Here is an 18,294-nt window from a genome sequence, read left to right on the forward strand (position 1 = left end):
GAGGGGTCCACTTCCTAGATGCTGTCTTTTTGCTTTCACCTCCATGGCAGTAGGGTGGAGTGTTTCTTTTAGAGGGTCCCATTCATTTTTCTATCCCATTTATGAAGGGTGCACCCTTATGACTCATGACCTTATCACCTCCCAAAGGCCTCATCTCCAAATACTATCACATTGGGGATTTAGGTCCAACATAATGAATTTTGAGGGAGACACAAGGATTCAGTTCATTGCATAAAAGGTATATGATTCCAATTATATGACATGATGGAACCAAGGCAAAATTATGGATTTTTTTTTCTGAAATATCAGTGGTTTCCAGGGCTTTAGTGGGGGCAGTGAGGGATGAACAGGTGGTGCACAGAGGATTTTTAGGGAATGAAGCAATTCTGTATGATAGCATCATGGTAGATACATGTCATTACACATTTGTCCAAACCATAGAATGTACAGCCCTTAGAGTGAAACCTAAACTATGGACTTTGGGTGATAATGATGTGTCAATACAGGTTAATCAGTTGTAACAAATGTACCACTGGTGGGGGATGTTGATAGTGGGAGAGGCTGTGTGCATGTAGGGACAGGGGTTATGTGGGAACTCTCTGTACTTTCTGCTTAATTTGTTGTGTGCCTGAAACTGCTCTGAAGAATAAAGTCTATTTTAAAAAAGAAAGAACTTAAAAATAAAAAACCATCTGTTCCATAGCAGAGGTAATACCATTAGGGGGTCCAACCTGGACTATCTCCGTAGTATCCACTTTTTTTTTCTTTTCAAATTTTTGCTTAAACTCTAGTTAGGTAACATACAGTGCAATATTAGTTTCAGGAATAGAACTCAGTGATTCATCACTTGCATAGAACACCCAGTGCTCATCACAAATGCCCTCCATAATTCTTTCCACTATAATATAGTGCTGTCTCCTTCCTGGGACAGAAACCCATCTCCCACCCAGCTTCCTCCATCAGACCTCAGTTTGTTCTCTATAGTTAAAAGTCTCTTTTGGTTTGTTTCCTTCTCTGTCTCTTTACCCCCCACCATAGTACCCACTTTTTTTTTTTTTTTTTTAAGATTTATTTATTTCAGAGAGAGAGCGAGAGCCAGTGTCAGTGGTGGGAGGGGCAGAGGAGGAGAGAGAAGGAGAATAAGTATCCCAAGCAGACTGCACACCCAGCTTGGAGCCCGACAAGGGGCCTGCTCCCACAACCCCAAGATCATGAAATGAGCTGAAATCAAGAGTTGGATGCTTAACTGACCGAGCCACCCAGGCACCCCTGTAGTACCCACTTCTTAACTCTAGGGCTTTGAGCAAGTCATGGAACTGCTCGAGGGCTTTGTTTCGGTTCTACTTGAAAATGAAGAAATTATTGAGATCTGTTCCTGAGCTTTTGATTTTTTCATCAAGAAGTAAATTTAAAACAGAAATCAATGTCGGGTTATCAACTTTTCATTTTGTCAAATACATTTTTTAACACTCTATCTACTGTTACCATTTCATTATTAAAAAACCAGTACAAAAAAAATTAGGGCTTAATTTTTACTTATTTTTTACCTTTTTAGGATGTAACTTTTAAACAAAAGGTAATTATTTAAGTTGAATACCTTTAGTTTTATGGAGAACTCTATATTTTCCTTTATTTTTCTGAGTTTTCCATTAATTGTTGCAAACTTTATCATACCTGGTACCAGTTTCTGGACCAGCACTTGGACTGACTACATATCTTCCAACCCTAATAATCTGTGACTTTATACACAAGTAGATTTTGTGTTGCAGAGATGTCCACAGTAGATATCTTCAGTGTGGGTCCTAAGCTAGACAGTGAAGAATAATTGTCAGCATGGAAACCTGCTTCCTAGACATATTAATGCTTATATTTAAAACAACCCTATATTGGGGCGCCTGGGTGGCTCAATGGGTTAAAGCCTCTGCCTTCAGCTCCGGTCATAATCCCAGGGTCCTGGGATTGAGACCCGCATAGGGCTCTCTGCTCAGCAGGGAGCCTGCTTCTTCCTCTCTCTGTCTCTCTGCCTGCTTCTCTGCCTACTTGTAATCTCTGTCTGTCAAATAAATCAATAAAATCTTTAAAAAAATAAATAAAACAACCCTATAGGGTAGATATTATAGGTGACAAAACTGAGACTCAGAAAGTGGCAACACCACTTTTAAAAAATGGCTCCTTCCATCATTACTTGAGATCAATCTCCAGGCCATAGTAGATTCATGTAAGATTCATGCATCATTCATGCGTGATTCCTTGGAACTTGATCCAAAGAGTGCCAGCCACTCTTCTTATGCTTTTGTTTACAAAACTCAGTGATAATGATAAGATTAGAAGGCATTGCAATTCAATGCGGCAAATCGTAAGATCTAAGACCTGGTGGTTTACAGCACTCTGTCCACCAGAAACTGGTCTTCAAGGAGAGAAAATGACATGACACCAATAAGAAACAGGAGGGGGAAAACTGGAACCTTCAAGTCTAGATCCATTTGTTCCTGAGGTCTCCCTCCACCCCCACCTTTTCCATAGATTGTTCCACCTTTCCTTTGAATTTCGTGAGGCAACACATTCCTCCTTTTTTCCTGAACCAATTCAAGTTTTGTCACACACAATCAACATAGCATAGATCCCAGAACTCTCATCTTTCTGCCCCAGGAAGGAGATAGCATGATATTACAGTGGAAAGAATGTGAACTTAAGAGAAAGATCCTTGGAAAGATGAGGACAGAACAGTGCTTCATAGTGAGAGCTTTGGAAACTGTTGGATGCACTTATATTAAAGCCACCACAGAAAGGACAAGAGACTGGGCTGTTGTTTCAAACATCAGTTAGTACATTTAGACTGTTGTGCTGGAGGACAAAGGTCTTAAAACTATTTGAGAAAGGAAAACAAAACAAGCTCATTTTCAGTTGTATGTTTATTTTCAGTTAAGTTACTTTTAAAAAAAGATTTTATTTATTTATTTGACAGAGAGAGAGAGAGTAAGGGGAATGGCAGGCAGAGGGAGAGGGAGAAGTAGGCTCCCTGTTCTGACTTGGGGCTTGATCCCAGGACCCCAGGATCATGACCTGAGTTGAAGGCAGATGCTTAATTGACTGAGACTCCCAGAAACCCCCAGTTCAGTTACTTTTGAAGTAATAACAAAAAGTACATTTTATGAAATGACACTCTCTTCTCCATCAGTCATGTTTTATAATTTTAACATTTTATAATTCCATTTATTTTTAAAGGACATATTATGTATATTCATATGGTTCAAAATTCAAAAGGTCCCAAAAGGAATACAGTGAAATTCTCCCTCTCATCCCTGTACCTGATCCAGTCCTCCCTATCCCCAAGACAACCAGTGTAACCTGTAAAGAAATCTTTCCAGAGATACCCCATGTACACATATGCTGCATATATAGCAAAAGAGTCACTTCAAAACTTAACAGCTTAAAACAACAAGTATTTGTATTCACTCAAGATTCTATGGGCCACTGCACAGTGTATGACCTCTTTTTAATATAGCATTACTCTGAGGTGTAGGAAACAACAAGCTTTTGTAACACATAAAAGATAGAAACTTAGCTAAAATGACAAGATGGAAGAATTCTCCTCCCAAAAGTCAGAAAGATATCACAGCTAGGGAATTGTTCAAAACAGATATAAAAAATATATCTGAAAAAGAATTGAGATGAACAGTCATAAGACTACTAGCCTGACTTGAAAAAAGCATAGAAGACACCAGAGAAACCCGTGCTGCAGACATAAAAGACCTAAGAATTAATCAGGCTGAAATAAAAAGTGCTATAACTGAGATGCAAAACCGATTGGATATAATCACAACAAGGATTGAAGAATCAGAGGAGAGAATAGGTGATTAGAAGATAAAATTATGAAAATAATGAAGCTGAAAAGAAGAGGGATGGAGAGCTATTAGATCATGAAAATAGACTTAGGCAACTCAGTGATTCCAATAAAATGAAATAATATCTGTATCATAGGAGTCCCAGAAGAAGAAGAGTGGGGAAAATGGGGTGGAAGGTTTAGTTGAAAAAATTATAGCCAAGAACTTCCCTAATCTATGGAATAGGCATTCCAGTCCAAGAGGCACAAAGAGTTCCCCTGAAAATCAACAAAAACAGGCCAACACCAGTACATATTAGAGTGAAATTTGCAAACATACAAAGATAAAGAGAGAATCCTGAAAGCAGCTTGGGAAAAGTCCTTTACAAGGGTAGACACATAAGGCTGGCAACATACCTGTCCATAGGGACCTGGCAGACCAAAAAGGACTGGCATGATATATCCAATGTGCTAAATGGGAAAAATATGCAGCCAAGAATACTTTATCTAGCAAGGCTGTCATTTAGAATAAGAGAGATAGAGTTTCCAAGATAAACAAAAACTAAAGAAGTTTGTGAACACTAAACCAGCTCTGCAAGAAGTATTAAAGGGGACCCTTTAAGTGGGAAAGAAAAACCAAAAGTAACAGAGACTAGAAATGAACAGAGACAATCAACAGGCACAGTGACTTTACAGGTAACACAATGGCACTAAACTCATATCTTTCAACATTTACTCTAAATGTAAATGGACTAAATGCTCCAATCAAAAGACACAGGATATCAGAACGGATGAAAAACAAGACTCATCAATATGCTGTTTACAGGAGACTTACTTTTGACCCGAAGTCACTTCCAGATTGAAAATGATGGGGTGGAGAACCATTTGTCACTAATGGACATCAAAAGAAAGCTGGAGTAGCCATACTTATATCAGACAAACTAGATTTTAAACCAAATACTGTAATAAAAGATGAAGAAGGACACTATAACATAATAAAGGGGCCTATCTAGCAAGAAGATCTTACAATTGTAAATATTTATGCCCCTAACTGGGGAGCAACCAAATATATAAACCAGTCAATAATGAACTTAAAAATACTCATTAATAATACAATAATTATAGGGGACTCTAACACCCCATTCACAGCAATGGAAAGATCATCTAAGCTTATCAACAGGGAAGCAAGGGTTTTAAATGACTCACTGGACCAGATGGATTTAACAGTTATATTCAGAGCATTTTACCCTAAAGCAGCAGAATACACATTCTTTTCGAGTGCACATGGAACATTATCCAGAATAGATTACATGCTGGGTCACAAATCAGGCCTCAACTGGTACAAAAAGATTGAGATCATACCATGCATGTTTTCAGACCACAATGTTATGAAATTAGAAGTCAACTACAAGAAAAAATTTGGAAAGACCAGAAATACATGGAGATTAAAGAATATCCTAGTAAAGAATGAATGGGTCAAAAAAAAAAAAAAAGAACAAATGGGTCAATCAGGAAATTAAAGAAGAATTAAAAAATACTTGGAAGCAAATGAAAATGAAAACATGACAGTCCAAAGCCTTTGAGATGCAGCAAAGGCAGTCCTAAGAGGGATATAGCAATACAGTCCTTTCTCAAGAAGCAAGAAAAGTCTCAAATACACAATCTAACCTTACACCTAAAGGAGTTGGGAAAAGAATAGAGTATAAATCCAGCAGGATAAAGGAAATAATGAATATTTTAGTAGAAATCAATGACAAATTTTTTAAAAAACCCAGTAGAACAGATCAATGAAACTAAAAGCTGGTTCTTTGAGAGAATTAACAAAATTGATAAACACCTAGCCAGCCTTATAACAAGAAAAGAGAAAGGATCCAAATAAATCAAATCATGAATGAAAGAGGACAGATCACAACCAACACTGCAGAAATACAAACAATTATAAGAGAATATTGTGAGCAATTATATGCCAACAAATTAGGCAATCTGGAAAAAATGGATGCATTCCTAGAAACATATAAACTACCAAAACTGAAACAGGAAGAAATAGGAAATCTGAACAGACCCAGAAGCAGCAAAGAAATTGAATCAATAATCAAAAATCTCCCAACAAACAAGAGTCCAAGGCCAGATGGCTTCCCAGAGGAATTCTACCAAACCCTTAAAAAATAATTAATACCTATTCTCCTAAACTGTTCCAAAAGATAGAAATGGAAGGAAAACTTTCAGACTCATTCTATGAGGCCAGCATTACCTTGATCCCAAAACTAGACAAAGACTCCACTAAATAGGAGAAGTGCAGGCTAATATCCCTGATGAACATGGATGCAAAAATTCTCACCAAGATACTAGCTAATTGGATCCAACAGTACATTAAAAGGATTATTTGCCACAATCAGGTGGGATTCATTCCTGGAATGGAGGGGTGGTTCAAAATCTGCAAATCAATCAATGTGAAACACCACATTAATAAAAGAAAGGATAAGAATCATGATCCTGTCAATAGATGCAGAAAAGGCAAATACAGTATGCTTTCTTGATAAAAAAAAAAAAACCCTCAAGAAGTAGGGTTAGAAGGAACATACCTCAATATCATAAAGGCCACATATGAAAGACCCACAGCAAATTTCATTCTCACTGGAGAAAAACTGATTTTCCCCTAAGGTCAGGGACATGACAGGGATGTCTACTCTCACCACTGTTGTTCAACTTAGTACTGGAAGTCCTACCCTCAGCAATCAGACAACAAAAAGAAGTAAAAAGCATCCTATTTGGAAAGGAAGAAGTCAAACTTAAACTCTTCTCGGACAACATGATATTCTATATAGAAAACCCAAAAGACTCCACCAAAAAATTGCTAGAACTGTTACAGGAATTCAGCAAAGTTGCAGGATATAAAATCAATGCACAGAAGTCTGTTGCATTTCTCTACACCAATAATGAAGCATCTGAAAGAGAAATCAAGGAACTGACCCCATCCACAATTGCACCAACACCCAAGAGATACTTAGGAATAAATCTAACCAAAGAGGTAAGAGATCTGTATCTAGAAAACTATAGAACACTTATGAAAGAAATTGAGGAAGAAATGGAAAAGAAATGGAAAAACATTCCATGCTCATGGATTGGAAGGACAAATACTCTTAAAATGTCTATACTACCCAAAGCAATATACACATTCAAGGCAATCATTATCAAAATAACAGCATTTTTCACAGAGCTGGAACAAACAATTCTTAAACAATATATTTTTAAAGGCTTTTATTTATTTATTTCTCAGAGAGAGAGAGAGAGAGAGAGAGTATAAACAGGGGGAGCATCAGAGCGAGAGGAAGAAGCAGACTCCTCTGTTGAGCAAGGAGCCCGATGTGGGACTCCATCCCAGGACTCTGAGATCATGACCTGAACCAAAGGCAGATGCTTAACCCACTGAGCAACCCAGTTGTCCCTGGAACAAAAATTCTAAAATTTGTATGGAACCAGAAAAGACCCTGAATAGCCAAAGTAATGTAAAAAAGAAAACCAAAGCAGGTAGCATCACAATTCTGGACATCAAGCTGTATTAAAAAGCTGTGGTCACCAAGACAGCATGGTATTGGCACAAAAGCAGATACATAGATCAGTGGAATAGAATAGAGAACCCAGATATGGACCTCCAACTCTATGGTCAAATGACCTTCAACAAAGCAGGAAAGAATATCCAATGGAAAAAAAGACAGTCTCTTCAATAAATGGTGCTGGGAATATTGGACAGCCACATGTAGAAGAATGAAACTAGAGCATTCCCTTTACACCATACACAAAGATAAACTCAAAATGGGTGAAATACCTCAATGTGAGACAGAAATCCATCAAAATCCTGGAGGAGAATACAGGCAGAAACCTCTTTGACCTCTGCCATAGCAACTTCTTACCAGACATGTCTCCAGAAGCAGGGGAAAGAAAAGCAAAAATTAACTATTGGGACTTCAAGATAAAAAGCTTCTGCACAGCAAAGGAAACAGTCAACAAAGCTAAAAGACAACTGACAGAATGGGAAAAGATATTTGCAAATGACATATCAGATAAAGGGCTAGTATCCAAAATCTATAAAGAACTTAGCAAACTCAACACCCCAAAACCAAATTTCAGTTAAGAAATGGGCAGAAGACCTGAATAGACATTTCTCCAAAGAAGACATCCAGATGGCTAACAGACATGTGAGAAAAATGCTCTACATCAGTCATCATCAGGGAAATACAAATCAAAACCGAACTGAGATACCACCTCACACCAGTCAGAATGGCTAAAATCAACAAATTAGGCAATGACAGATGTTGGCGAGGATGTAGAGAATGGGAAACCCTCCTACACTGTTGGTGGGAATACAAAGTGTTGCAGTCACTCTGGAAAACAATACGGAGGGTCTTCAAAAAGTTAAAAATAGAGGTTCCTGGGTGGCACAGCTGGTTAAGTGTCTGCCTTCAGCTCAGGTCATGATCCCAGGGCCCTGGGATTGAGCCCTGTGTGGGGCTCCCTGCTCAGCTTCTCCCTCTCCCTCTCCCTCTGCCCCTCCCCCCAACTTGTGCTCTCTCTCACTTGCATGCTATCTCTCTCTCTATCAAATAAATAAAATCTTGAAAATAGAGCTACACTACCACCCAATAATTGCTGTATGAGGTATTTATCCACAGAATATAAAAATAGTGATTTGAAGGAGCACATGCACCCTAATGTTTATAGCAGCAATGTCCACAATAGCCAAACTATGGGAAGAGCCCAGATATCCACTGACAGATGAATGGATTAAAAAAGACGTGAGATATTATATATATATATATATATATATATATATAATATATATATTATATATATATTTTTTCTTATATATTTTTTATCCATTTTATATCCATTATATACATATATATATATCCATTGGATATAGATATAGATACAGACACAGATATAGATATATCTATTGGATATATCCTATATATATATATATAAAATATATCACGTCTTTTTTATCCATTCATCTGTCAGTGGATATATATATAAATAAATATATATTTATATATATAAAATACATATGTGTGAGAATATATATATTGAAATATTACTCAGCCATCAAAAAGAATGAAACGCTGCCATTTGCAATGATGTGGATGGAACTAGAGTAGACTATGCTAAGTGAAATAAGTCAGTCAGAGAAAGACAAACACCATATGATTTTACTCTTATGGAGAATTTAAGAAACAAAACAGATGAACGTAGAGGAAGGAAAGGAAAAAATAAAATAAGATAAAAACAGAGAGGGAGGCAAAGCACAAGATACTCTTAACTCTAGAGAATAGACTGAGGGCTGCTAGAGAGGAGGTGGGTGGGGAGATGGCGTTCCTGGAGGATGGGCATTAAAGAGGGCACAAGATGTCAGGAACACTGGATGGCATATGCAACTGATGAATCACTAAATTGTACTCCTGAATTTAATAATACACTATATGTTAACTAATTTGGGTTGAAATAAAATCTAAAAAAAAAAGAAAGAAAATATTCTATGGGCCAACAAGGCAGCTCTCATCCAGGATTGCTCAGTGGAGTGAAAGTCTAGAATGGCCCTGGTGACATGCCTGGCAGTTGGCAGGCTGTTTGGATGAGGGAATCTTCACATATCTGGAAGTCGGCTCACTGCCAAGTGGCAGGACAGCCTCATACTTCCCATCATACAGGTACACATGTGATGACAGAAGAGCTCCCAGCAGTGAAAAAAGGTACAACCCAATGCAACCTCTGCCTTCATTTGTTTGCTAATGGCCGATGAAACTCTGACCAAAGTAAATTAAATCAAAGAAAATGGCTAAGATTGGACTTAAGGGGTCTGAAAAAGTAGACTCCACATCTTGGAGGAAAGAGCCATAAAGTCACATTGTAAGAGGGTATATGTTCACGTATGAGAAGGGTTAGCAGTGTTCCATAGGTATGTTTGTGGATATTAGTGCCTGTGTGTATGTGTTTGCTTTTTACTATTTTTTACATAAATGGTAGTATACTGATATATGGCTTTTTACAAATATTTAAAACCTGTTTTACAAACCTTGTTGTCTATCAAAACAGAAGTTTATATTTTAGGTGGTAAAGCCAGAATGTAGTCAAACAATTTGACAAGAGGAGTGCCTGGCTGGCTCAATCAGAAGAGCATCACTCTTGATCTCAGGGTCATGAGTTTGAGCCCCAGGTTGGGCGTAGAGATCATGTAAACAAACAAACAAACAAACAAACACAACCGGTTTGACAGGAGAGTTGTTCTTTCTTTATGTCAAATAGTAGGAAGCTATGGAAGGATTTGTAACCTACAGCAGAGGACAGAACAGATGGAACTGTAGCTTTATATGCCACTTTTGCCTGAGCTGATTTGTCAGCTAATCAAGGATCCTACTATAGCTCTCTGAGATTGGAAAGTCATCTCACAGAAGTACCTAGAGAGTGTCTGAATAATCAATCAAAGCACTTTCTGGTCCAAGGACTTCCTTCAGGGTGTCCAGTTCATTAATGCTGATTCCCCCTCGAAAGAACACTCATTTACTCATTTTTTAAAAGTTATCCTTTATCTAAGAGGGGGCTTGTATTGTTCTTTGGGTCCCACATGACACCTTCTTCAGAAGGCCTTCCCACCTGTTTTAAAGGAGTACTCCATTTCAACTTCTAGCTCCTCCCCCTTTCTAGTTTTCTTCTTCTAGGTAACACAATCTCCACCCAATATACTATATTTTCATCTCTTTGTCCTCCACCTATACCTAGTCTAGGAGGGCAGGGATTTTCTCTTGTTTAAGCCTGTGCCCCTGGCCCTCAGCACAGTGACACATAGAAAGCCCTTGATAAATATTTATTGAATAAGTGAAAAAGAGTAACTATTTCCACATATTGGTTGCCTTTCCAAGTCCCAATTGCCTTGTATTTAAGATGGAAGTTTTCAGCACCTCCATCATTAGATTTCCATGTGGAGTAAACAAGTTCTGTATGGACAATAGTTTGTGAATGTTGACATCCAGAAAGACCTCCGTTGCTCTTGCCTTCACATACACGAGGGCATAAATGTTTCTAACAGTGAGTAGCACTTCTCTTGGGACATCTGAACTTTGATGTGAATTAAAACCTTGCAAAACAAGGCTTGCCTTTTGTGAGGTTGCTCTGGACATCCATTGCAACATAGTGAACTGAATACATGTCTATCTCCACACACTCCTCATCCCCATCTTGATATTCCATTAACGTTAGAAAAATAAACAGAAAGTTAAACTCAGAAAACTGAGGAGAATAGGATGGGCTTTCAGTAGACAGGGGATTTCATGAATTTCTGGAAGATATAAAGTAGCTAGAAATGTCCTGATGGATGAAATGGAGCCAAGAATAAGCATACCCTATAACCCAAAGCGTAACCATTCATCCCAAAGCAACATAGGCAAACCAACAAGCCCTACCAGGGTACACAGATGGACTAGTCAGGAGAGAGGCTTTGTGGGGGAAGAGGAAATTACCCACTGGCTACTAGGATAATCAACTTTGCCCTCATTAATAAATGTAAAGTGTCAATTAAGGAAGAAGACAACGAGCATGGAAAAGAAAGACAAACCATTCCTGCACAGAGACCAAAACTAGGTCATTCACTCAGTCCTGGGACAGACTTCTTAGAGGGGGAAAGAAGATGGACAACAGGGAAAGAGGAAATAAAGGAATGAGAGGAAACACTTTATTAAGCACATATGTCTCCTCTTGGGGAACAGAGAAATGGCCGACAATCTGCTGGTACAGGAGTAGGGCTGGAGGGAGAGTGTTCAGGATGGCTGACGGGCTTTCATTAATCTTTGATGCACCTTCCCATGTTGCTCCCAGCCTCATTCATACTTGCAGGGATGGGGGAAGGCTTCACAGAGGGTGTTTGACAGGTTCTTAGATGGTTAATTTTATGTATCAATTTGTCTGTGCCATGGTGTCCAGATATTTGGTTAAACGCTATTTTGGATGTTTTTGTGAGGTTGTATTTGGGGTGAGATTAACATTTAAATTAGTGGACTTGAAGTGAGGCACATTGCTCTCCATAATGTGGGTGGGTCTCATCCAATCAGTTGAAGGCTTTAATGAAACAAAAGACTGACTTCCCCTAAGCAAAAGGGAATTCTGTCCAAAGGGGGCCTTCAGGCTTGAACTGCAACATTGGCTCTTCTATGGGTCTCCAACCTGCCCACTCTGCAGATTCTGGAGGTACCAGCCTTCAGTATCACATGAAATAATTATTTTAAATAATCTCTTTCTATATATGTATATACACACCCATTCTGTTCTGTTTCTTTGGAGAGTTCTGATTCATCCAGTGAGTATGTCTGCCCCTCTCCAAGGGCTCTCCTGGCCCATTTTACTTATAGAAAGGATGGGTATTTGCTGATAGATACTAGAGGGGCAACCATGGACTAAGTTGAGATAGTTATTCTATGCCAAGGAGGAAGCAATCAAGCCAGAGAATTGTTCGTCACAACAGAGATAGTTTGAGAACAAGATGAAGGTAAGCACTGAAGTCTCATCTCCGCCACTTTCTAACTTAAGGCCTGAGGCACTGCACTAGCCTGAGCATTGGGGATGTTGTGATGAGCACAACTCTAAGGAAGAAAGCATTAAAGATTAAAGTCATAGCTGATTTATCTTTTTTTAATATATTTTTTTAAATTTTAAAAGATTTTTATTTATTTATTTGACAGAGATCACAAGTAGGCAGAGAGGCAGGCAGAGAGGGAGAGAGGAGGAAGCAGGCTCTCTTCTCCTAGGACCCTGAGATCATGACCTGAGCTGAAGGCAGAGGTTTAACCCACTGAGCCATCCAGGTGACCCTTAACTGATTTATCTTAAGTGTGCAAAATGCTGTCAAGGAGCGGTGTGGGTGCTCAGGGTGCTGAGGGCACTGTGACCGGTTGGGAGGTCAGGGAGGCTTTCTCTGAGGATGTGATATTTAGCTGTGATTCAAAGGAGGGGTAGGAGTCAGTTGGGAGTGGGAAGAACCTTCCAGGCAGAGAGAACAGTATGTAGAAAAGCCCAGGCTGGGAGGAAGTTTGCAGAGCTGAGAAGTCCTGCACGGTTGGAGGGAAGTAGGTGAAGGAGAGGTTGATGGAGCTAACTAACATTGGAGAGGTGGGCAGGGGAGATGAGTAGAATCTTGTAAGGCAACATAAGGAATGTGGGCACTACATAAAGGTACATGGAAAATGACCACGCAGTGTTCACTAGGAGAGTGACCTGATTATGCTTTCAGCTACCTTTTCTGTCTCTCCTTCCACAACTCCAATAACATGTATGTGAGAATGGTTGATATTTCCACAGGTAACACATGTAACCACAGGTAACCACAGGTTCTACTCATGTTTTGTCAGTCTTTTTTCTCTCCTTCCTCATTTTGGACAACTTCTATGGCTATGTCTTCAAGTTCACTGACCTTTTCTTCTGCAGTGTCCAATCGACTGTCCCATCCAGAGTGGTTTTTGACTTAGATATTGTAGTTGTCATCTCCAGATGGGTCTTTTTTATGTCTTTCTTTTCTCTCCTCATCTTGTTCCTGTCCCCCTCTAGTTTCTTAAACATATGGAATTTATATGATATGATTTTTATGATAGCTCCTTCCTGTCTTTGTCTGCTAATTCCATTAGCTCTGTAAATACTAGATCTATTTTCCTCCAGGATATGGGGAACATTTGCTGCTTTTTTGCATATCTAGTAACATCTGATTGGCACAGACATTGTCAAATTTAAAATGATGGATGATGGATTTTGTTTCACTTACATAGTGCTGACCTTTGTTCTTGAGCCCAGTTAGTTACTTGGAATCCGTTTGGTCCTTTTGAAACTTGCTTTTAAGCTTTGTTGAGGCAGGTCCATAGCAGCCTTTAATCTATGGCTAATGAATTTCCACCACTAAGTTGCTACCCTGGGCATTGTGAGGTCTCCTCTTTCGTCTGCTGGAAATATTCCCAGTGCTGTGTGTGCTTTAGGAATGATTTTGCTTACAGCTTTGTGGTGGTTCCTTCCCTGGACAAGTGGCTTCCTCTCATGTGTGTTCTGGTCAATGCTCAGCCAGACTGGAGGAGATTCTCCTGCATTTCCCTGTGCAGTCCTCCTACCTAACATGGGACTTTCTTGTGACTTAATCCAGATGAGTTTAGGATAAAAACTGTGGTATTGCTTCCCCTGTCCTATTCAGAGATCTTGGCCTGGCACCCTGGCAAATAGCTCTTGCTGTCCTTGATCCTCTGCTCACTTTCCTATTTCATCTAGAGGGGATGGGTTTCCGGGAACGAGATACCATGGTACATGGACGTTTTTTTAACCTGGAATTATACTGCTTACATAAAACAACAGAAAGTGGCATTTTAGGTAATCCCCATCTGAGGAGGTCTCCTCTGCAGCTCTGTCCTGAAATTATTCCCTGAACCAAAACTTATAACCTGACTTTTGACTTGGGGTCCTTTGGCTCTATAATAACACAAGGGGAATCTTGGGTTTTCTGATCTGCCCTAACTAAAATCCAAGGAATTCAGTCAACTGAACCTATCCAAGTATCATATTTTAAAACAAACCTCTCCAGAGGAATCTTCTGGGTTTTTCTCCCTCCTTTTTTCTGGAGCAGTGATAGAGCCAGTGATGGGAGACCGGGCCGTCCCACATACTCTGGAGCACCAAGACTTAGGGCCCAAGGTTTCAGACTGATGTGTCAGAAACTTCTAGAGATAGATTTTTAAGGAAAATTAGTGGAGGGTTTATCTGTCCTAGAAGGCTAAATCTCTTGCTGTCTTAGTGAGGGCATCAGGGACTTGATAAAAATGGGAAGGAGTACACACCACGCCCAGCCCATTCGAGGCAAAGCCCTTTTATTTTCTTTATTCCTTTTTTAAATTAAAGTAAAATTCACATAACTTAAAATTAACCAGTTTGAAGCGTACAGTGCAGTGACAGTACATTCCCAAGGTTGTGCAATTGTCACCTCTAATTCCCAGCTGTTTTCATAACCCTAAAAGGAAATTGCATACCCAGTAAGCAGCCACGCCCATCCCCCACCTGATCGCAAGACCCGGAGAAAAGCCCTGTTTTGCACAGGATTTCTAAGTGCCAGGGTTGGCATTAAGAATATTTTTTCCTGGGGCACCTCGGTGGCTCAGTCAGTTAAACATCTGACTGTAGATTTCGGTTCAGTTCATGATCGCAGGGTGGTGAGATCAAGCCCTGCGTTGAGTTCTGTTCCGAGCATGGGGGCCTGTTTAAGATTCTTTCTCTCCCTCTCCCCCTTTTAGGATTGCCAAGTGCCACTACCTTTTGGAGTTCTCTGCCTCTGAGATGCTTCCACTGGAGCATCGTGATGGCTGGGAATGAGTGGAAAGCCTGCACCTGGGCCATGCTTCTTCTCCTGTGGCCTGCAGAGCCTCAGAGGTAGTGCCCCCCCCTCCCGCCCCAGCCCATCCAAGAGGCACAGCTATGGGATATTCACTGGGTTCCCCCCACTGTCCCCTGCTGTGTGGGAAAACTCCCTCCCATGTCCTTAGGGCACCCACCCAGGCTTTCACATTACCGGTCACAGTGGGTTCTGTGTTTCCCTGGGGTATAGTCTGTGAACTCTGTAAGCAGATGCTGAAGCTTGAAGACAAGCTGGTTCTGGGACCCCTGGCTGGAGAAGAGAGGCTCCAGGAGGTGGGCTCGGCTGGAGCCTGTTTCTGTAATGCTGATGAAGAGTAGATTTCTGGGGTCTGGGCAAGTTTCCCAGGGTCAGAAAGCCATGATTTATTCAGAAGACATGATTTGCTGGACTTCAGAGGCTCTGGGAGAAGGGGCATGGGTCTCTTAGGGACAGGGGAGTGGAGCCGAAGGAGTGGCAGGTTTGGCTGGATCCAGGGTCAGAGCATTTTCACAGTGAGTTTTGGAGTTCTCCTCTGATTAGAGTCTCAAGTCTTGTCAAAATTCAGTTTTAAGGGGCGCCTGGGTGGCTCAGTGGGTTAAAGCCTCTGCCTTCGGCTCAGGTCATGATCCCAGGGTCCTGGGATTGAGCCCCGCATCGGACTCTCTGCTCAGCAGGGAGCCTGCTTCCTCCTCTCTCTCTGCCTACTTGTGATCTCTGTCTGTCAAATAAATAAATAAAATCTTAAAAAAAAAAAAAAAAACTTCAGTTTTAACCTCCTTGCTATTTTCTGGCAGGGAAGCCATAGCCCACAAACGACTGATTAGCCAGAGCTCTCAGTAAGGCTCTGTCATGAGTCTTCCTGAGGGGCTTTTTGCTTTTCAGAATGAATGCAGGGGGTGGATGTCATCAGGGACTGTGGAAATCCTTCCCAAGCCTTGGGCTAACCTCTGGAGGGCATCTCTGGAAGGAAAAGAGGAAAGGGGAGCCAGCAGCCCTGATGACCAGTGGGCTTTGGTTTGCCCTCACTCTCTCTCACCCCCCAAGCCCCCCACCCCCAACCCCGCTTCCTTTTCCCTGACAATGACAATGGACTTCTGGAGAAATGTGCAGCTTTTTTGTTCAACCAGAGATAGGTCGGCCTTGCCATTTGTTCTGGTAGTTTCTCCTGCAGTTTTGTGTAATGCGCCCCATCTCCTGGGAGGAACAGGAGCGAGCAGGCGGCGAAGGCAGGCCCACAGCACCACGCGGATGGGAGAAGGGGAGGACGTCTGAGAACTTAGAACTCAGAACTCAGAACGGAAGCCGGCCCGGGCTGTGGGAGAAGACTTGCAGGTAAAACAGCCGGGAGGCAAGATGGGAGTGATAAGGAAGGAGCTAGTCCTAGGACCGCCCCGTCAGTAAGCCACCGCCAGAGATTGGGACTTCTTTCTACTGGTAACGAAAAGTCAGGAACAGTCTTAAGGTAGAGAGGAGCATGCTTGGACTTGCCATGGAGGACCTCTGGCTGCCGCGTGAGCATGGCTGGTGGTCTGGGTGGCGTGATGGTGGCGGAGTGGAACAGAATGGACCGGCAGGCCTTAATGTTGAGGGAACTTGGCAAGGCGGAGAGAAACCGAGAGTGACTTTCTGTTTTGGGCCAACATGGTGCCCTTGGCCGGTGGGAGGAAGATGGGGGTGGAGAGCAGGCTGAGGGACCGTGAGGAGTTTCAGTTTGGATATTCTGTGTCTGAGAAACCTTTTGACACCCAGGCAAGGCTGTCTAGTCAGCGTTTGGGGAGAGAGGTCTGCTTAGATATGGGTGGTAAGAGAAGGCAACGAACAGCTGAGTTGCCTCAGGGACAACGTGACAAGCGAACAGGGGCGCCTGGGACAGAGCCCTGAGGCAGGTCTACAGCCCGGTGCTGGGCTGAGGAAAGGGAGCTGGAAGAAGAGGCGGAGAAGAGGTGGCCAGAAAGGAAGGTGGAAAAGCAGGTCTTGGCAGCTGAGGCAACTTCGCATTTCCAAAAGGAGAAAGTGGGCAACAGTACTAGAACCTTCCAAGAAGCTGTGAACAGCCTTTTGCAATCTGGGACCACAGATAGTGTTGGTGAGAGTGGCAGAGTGGCACAGAAAGACACAGACATAACGAGCTGGGAGGTAAGGAGTGCAGAAAAGCCGACCCTTAGGAAGTTGGTCTGTGAAGTCAAGGCAACAGGGCTCCCCTTGGGCGTATGGAATCGGGGGGAGGTTACAGACACGAGAGACTTCAGCATGCTTGTATGTTTATGGGAAGGACCAAATAGAGAGCAGGAGATTAGCCATTCCCCACTGAGGATATTGGGTGTTTCCAGTTCCACTCTGATAAGAGGATGGACAGCCGTGTGTGCACCTTCTTGTGCCCTTGTCCAGTCGTGTCCTTAGAATAAAATCCTAGAAGGGAAACCACTGGGTCAAAACCTACATACATTTTATTTATTTTTAAAGATTTTTATTTATTTATTTGACAGAGATCACAAGTAGGCAGAGAGGCAGGCAGAGAGAGAGAGGAGGAAGCAGGCTCCCTGCCCAGCAGAGAGCCCTATGTGGGGCTCGAACCCAGGACCCTGAAGCCATGACTTGAGCTGAAGGCAGAGGCTTTAACCCACTGAGCCACACAGGCACCCCCCTACATACTTTCTAAATTTCATTATATATTATCAAATTTCCCTCCACAAACTGAACTGATTTAGGCAAGTGTGTATTGGTAATGACATTCTCACAAACTTTGAATATCATCTGTTTTAAGGTCTTTCCCAATATGACTGACCAAAAGTATTTCTTGTTGCTATTTGTTTTAAGATTTTATTTATTTATTTATTTATTTGACAGAGAGGTGGGGTGATCATGAGCAGGGGGAGCGGCAGGCAGAGGGAGAAGCAGGCTCCCTGCGGAGCAGAAAGCCCGACACAGAGCTTGATCCCAAGACCCCAGATGCTTAACCGACTGAGCCATCCAGGTGCCCTCTTTGTTGCTATTTTATATTGCATTTCTTTGGTTATTAATGAGGTTGAGCATCTTTTCCTACATCAGTGATGGTTTTTATTTTCTA

This window comes from Mustela putorius, unplaced genomic scaffold (genome assembly GCF_011764305.1).
Source record: "Mustela putorius furo isolate JIRA1106 unplaced genomic scaffold, ASM1176430v1.1 tig00000127_pilon_pilon_pilon, whole genome shotgun sequence".
Lineage (NCBI taxonomy): Eukaryota > Metazoa > Chordata > Mammalia > Carnivora > Mustelidae > Mustela > Mustela putorius.